Source organism: Octopus bimaculoides, chromosome 26, assembly GCF_001194135.2.
Source record: "Octopus bimaculoides isolate UCB-OBI-ISO-001 chromosome 26, ASM119413v2, whole genome shotgun sequence".
Lineage (NCBI taxonomy): Eukaryota > Metazoa > Mollusca > Cephalopoda > Octopoda > Octopodidae > Octopus > Octopus bimaculoides.
The window spans coordinates 20,471,012-20,477,072 of record NC_069006.1 but is presented as its reverse complement, the minus strand read 5'-3'; positions in this window follow the sequence as shown (position 1 = coordinate 20,477,072).

The window sequence follows — 6,061 nt, the reverse complement described above, 5'->3', positions numbered from 1 at the left end:
ATATATATATATATATATATATATATATATATATATCCATGCATCTTTCAGTTGAATTTGCTAACTTGAACAACACAGAACTCAAAAATAATATAGGCACTAAACAAGCTAATCACAACGGACAAAGAACAAATAAACAATTAAAACAAACATCGTTACCAAAATTACTAAACCGAATTGAGACAAGCAAGTAGGGTGAAACAAAGAACCCACCTGCAATTTAAAGTAATTAAAAGAAAAAAAAAAGGAAATTATCTTAATTCAAAAGGGAATGCAATGAGGAGCAATGCCATAATCTTTGGTAGTATGGTGACAAATCCGGACATATTTCAACCCTAATAGAACTCATGGACCTTAGATGAGAAGAGGCTTCAGTAACTTACCATTGAAACTGTCAGTTTCAACAATGGAAGTACAGGCATATATATATATGTATATATATATGTGCATGTGTGTATACATTATATATATATATATATATATATGTATGTATATAGGTGTGAATGGGTTTATATTCTTTCATGTAGCAAGTACATTTCTTTCTTTCTCTCATTTGTAAAATCAAGACACTGCTAGCAATATGTACGTATGTGTGTGTGCTGTGTGTATACACAGCACGCTTATAAATACACGCATATGTAAATGTATATAAGCATAAAGGTGTATATACATATATATATATATATATGTATACACATGTATCCATATATGTATATATATATATATGTAATTATTTTTTCATATATACATATACATCTGCTTACAAACGTGTATAAGTATATATATTTATGCATGTGTATATATGTGTGTGTATATATATATATACACACACACACACACACACACACACACACGTGCATATATATATAATTATGTACACATAATTACATATATACTTATGTACACATACTCATATATGTGTGTGTATATATATATATATATATATACACACACACATTGTTATTGAAAAGAAATTTGTCATCTGAAGATTGCGGTGGCATGAAACTCAACTCTTAAAATGAATATTCAGCTTCTATAAACCACACACTCTACAATGTGTATTGAGCACTCCTCTGTTTTGTATCGCCATTATTCAACGTCCATGCATACATACACACACGCGTGCGTGCGTGTGTGTGTGTGTGTGTATATATATATATACATATATATTACTGTTTTTGTGTTGATTTAATATTAAACTGAGGAATTGCTCAATTTCTTTAGAGTACATATTTATTTTGCTTTTACAAGAAGAGAAGTGACAATGTGTTTGACGTTTCAGACTACTATCCTTCATCAGACTGTGCTGTATTTGAGTTCCTCTTGGCTTTATATAGTTATATATTCTAACCCAAGAGAACAGCCTAACAAAGGCTAGCAAGCAGGAGCTTTGACGTCATTATCAGCCCTTGTTTTTTAAAAATATAATAAATATATGTGTGTATATATATATATATATATATATATATGCAACATATACACAGAAAGAGACAAATTAAGCGCATAAAATGCCTGTAAATTTCTCAAAGAATCTTTCCTTTCTAAAACACAGTGAATGTTGGTTTCTGTTGCTTTTTACTTTCCTACATACCAAACACAAATATTTTTCATCAAAGACATAAACTTGACTTAGCAGCAGGAAAAAGAAAAAAAACCTGTTATGGAGGATTCAAAAGGAGCTATTTTTGTGTATCTGTGTGTCACGTGTTTTTTTTTTTTTAAGAGGGAAGGGTTTTCTTGAGTTCTCTGTCATTTAATTTTTTTGCTGGTATCAGAAAATAGTGTGAGAAATAATATTTATTTATTTAGAGGAGTATTTTTTTTTTCTTTTTCTTTTATTCCTAATAACTTGAGTCCTTCAAATGCCAAACTCATTCACTTGAAATGAGCTCTTTTAGCAGAATAGAAATATATATATATATATCCTAATATAAATGTTCTTCCAATATTTAAGTCATATATATATATATATACACACACGCATATATACATATATATATGCACGCATATATATATATACATATACACATATATATATACATTCATATACACACATATATATATATATATATATATATACACATATATATACATTCATATACACATATATATATATATATATACATATATACTCATATATATATACACACGTGTGTGTGTGTATATATAGGCACACATACATATATGTTCAAATATGCATATGTATTTGCATACATAAATGTGTGTATGAAGTCAAATATATTTGCATGTATGTATATATGTCTATTCGTATATATGTAGACATTTATAAATGAACGCATTTACATATATATAAAGATGTATGTATTTGTATATATCTATATGTGTGTCTCTGTGTGTGCATATATGTATATGTATGTATACATGAAATTCTTAAGCCCTCCCCTACTCTACCCTGCTCAGCCAAATGAAGAAAAAAAATACTAAATAATTAAATTTTAAAAAATACAAAATTAAAGACATCAAAAAAAAAAAAAAGAAAACAACGTGATTTATATGAAACCAGTCAAATCTGGAATAAAAATGCCAAAACAAAAATTTTACCATTTTTCAAATTTTTTTTTTTTTTTTTTTCCTCCTGAAATCTCTGAATAAAGATAATTCTCTCTGAGGAGTACCGGGGGTTGTTTCCGCTACTCTTGAAAATAGGATATATATTGACGAAAAAAATAAAACAAAACAAAACAAAACAAAACAAAAAAAAAGATATGCTGCAAATTGATTATTAATGGTAATTTCTGATAAATATGGATTCACTACTTGCTAATATTAATAATAATAATAATATTAATATTATTATTAATGACTTCTTTTATTTTTTTTAAATAATTATTAATGATAATGATAAGGAAATATGATAATGATATTAAGGATTTCTATCGTTTTAAAACAATAATTTCTAACATTTGATAATGATAATAAACTATTATTTCTACAACGACTACTGCTATTATTATTGTTGTTATTGTTCAATGTTTTCTCTCACGTCTGTTTAGTTCTGCATGAAGGCACATGGCTCAGTGGCTAGTGTGACGGGGGCTCACAATCATGAGGCAGTGAGTTCAATTCCCGGACTGAGCTGTGTGTTGTGTTCTTAAGCAAGATACCTTGCCCGAACGTGTACCTTAGAGGGTAACTTTCTGGGTGCATCCCATGGTCATTCATGGGCAAAGGGAATCTTTACCCTTTGCCCTATGTACATATAATTGCATGGAGAAGAGAGGCTGTTATGCATGGACGACTGCTGGTCTTCCATAAACAACCTTGCCAGAACGTGTGCCTTGGAGGGTAACTTTCTAGGTGCAATCCCATGGTCATTCATGACTTAAGGAGATTTTTACCCTTCACCCTTTATTTAGTTCTACTCATCCTTTCTCTACAGTTACTTGACTTTTTTTTTTCTTCTGTTTTTCAGGGGTCAGGGCATTATAGAATAAGCATGTTCTAGCAGCAGTATTTTGGATTAAAAAAAAAAACTTACTTCGTTTCGGTGTTGGTGATAAAATATGCCTTCTTCTGTCTCCATAATCCAGGCACTACCAAAAAAAGTAAAAGATATCTGTTAAAAAACTTCCTGCATGTGAAACATTTTGTATAAGAATAAACGTTTATAAAAAAAAAAAAAGACATTATTTAGCAGCAATAGTTCGGAGACAAAACATAAATATAAGGAAGTGTTACAACTTGCAAATCCAAAAACATCAAAACTCTAAACTATTATAAACTGGCTTAAAAGCCGTTCTCCTTGTGGACTTTCAAGCTAGCTCTTGTGGAGAGCTAATTAGGCCTGTGGCCCAGAACTAAAGAGGGCTAAATGGCATGACAATTATAATGACTATCAGCCCTGGTAATGTTTGATCAGAGTTAAGGACAGATGAGAATTAATTCTGTAATGCAATCATTCTGTTTTGTTCCAGTCCCAAAGTTATCATTTCAACGTAAAATTAACGAAGTGAATATCTTAGGAATGAGAACCCAGGTTCGAAATTTCCCCAAGACACAAGATAAAAATTAAAGGGATAAAATAGAAATAAATACAATTATTTTTAAAAAATCATAAAATTTAATACAATTAAAAAATTAAGAAAAAATATACATATAAGGCGCATGGCTTAGTGGTTATGGTGTTGCACTCACGATTGTAAGATCGTGTTTTCGATTTACGGCAGGGACATAAGAGATGACAGGCATACGGAGGAATATAGACGTTGCACGGATGGTAGTCAAACCAAGAAAGAAAGGTCAGGCTTGCCCAAATAACGGTCATGAGGAGAGAGAAGAGAGAGAGGGGTATAGGCAGAGGGATAGAAGAATTAGGGAGGGACGAGAAAAAAAGAAAAGGTACAGAGTGAAGTTAAAGAGGTGGGAAGGTGAGAATGAAGAGAAAGCCAGGAAATGTGAGAGGGGGAACGAAAGAAAGAGTGGAAAGAACGAAGTGTGAAGAGGCTGGGTGTGTGTGGGTGTATTGTGTTGTGTTTACCCATGTGCGTTTCATCCTGTTTCAACTTTTTCATCCCTCTGCCTCCTTTCTTTCTGCTCTTCCCTGGATTTTTCTCAGCGTGTCCGACGAAGGATTTTATCCGAAACGTTATATTTTAACTTTATAGCTTTTACTCAATAGCTTTCACTTTTTGCCTCCTTTGGGCATCACCCTAATGATATTAACTGTGGACAGCCCTTGGACTTCGGTTGTCATTTGTATTTGATTTTATGTTACTGAATTTCTTCCATCTACGTAAGCTGGCCGTCTGTATGTTGTGTATGAAGCTGAGAGAGAATGGAAGAAGAAGAGTGAGAGAGAGAGACAGAGATAGAAGGAGTAGTGTAGAGACAGAGAGGCAGTGAGGAAGAAGTAGAGACATAGTGTTATGTTCCGTCTAAGGTGTTTGAATGTTGTGAATAGATAAGAGAGGGATAAAGACAGTGTTAAGTTCCATGTAAATTGTCTGACTGTCAGACGACACAATGAGAGAGAGAGAGAGAGAAAGAGAGAGACAGTGTTGTGTACAATGTCAGCTGTCTGTCGGACTGTACGTGTGTGTATGCGTGTGTGTGTGTGGCCAGATGTCTACATGTCAATGTGATTGATAGGCACAGTGATATTCATACACATGTACATATGTTCGTATGTGTGAATGTATGTATGTATGTATGTATGCATGTATGTATATATGTACGAGGAGAATGATGAGGAGGAAGGAGAGGAAAAGGAGGAAGAAGAGGATGCTGATGATGCTGGAAACATGGGCAATGATAATGGTTGAGATGAAGAAGAAGAAGAAAAAGGGTTGAAGAAGAAGACTAAATAAAGAAAATTTCAATGACTGAATGAAACAGACTCCCAAATATTAATATTTTATTATCCCGTCTTATCCCTTCCGCCAAAATCCTTCCTTTCCCCCCTCGCCCACCTCACTAGAATATCCTAAATTTTTATTGTTCGTTTTTTTTTTTCATATTTTTTTTGTTCCTTATTTTTGAAAAAAAGATAGTTTTTATCTAAAATATGCTGCTGTCAATGGCGGGGGCGGGTGGTGGTGGTTTGGCTGATCGTGGTTGCACTGGTGTGGTGTGTTGGTTTTGGTGATGAGGGAGGCCTCGATGGCGGTGATGATGATGATGATGATGGTGGTGGTGGTGGCGGCGATGACAGTAATGGTGGTGGTGATGGTGATCGTGGAGATGATGGTGATGATGATAATGATGATGATGGCGGTAGCTGTGATGGTGATTGCTGGTGGTGGGGTGTGTTAGTTCGGTGATGCTGACGGCGACGACGAAGGTGTCGATGGCAGTGATGCTGGAAGTGATGGCGATAATGATGATGATGATGATGATGATGGTGGTAAGCAATGGAAACCCCGCCCTCCCCTGCTTCGTTGCTGTTGTTGTTACTGTTATGGCAATAATCTAGATTAGAATAAAAGACTAATAAATCACCTTGCAATGGTTAAATCTACTCTCCCCCCTCCCCCTCCCCTTCCTCCTCTTCTCTCTCCCTCCCTCCCAGAATAATGGTACAATCTTTTTAATTGCTGGACAC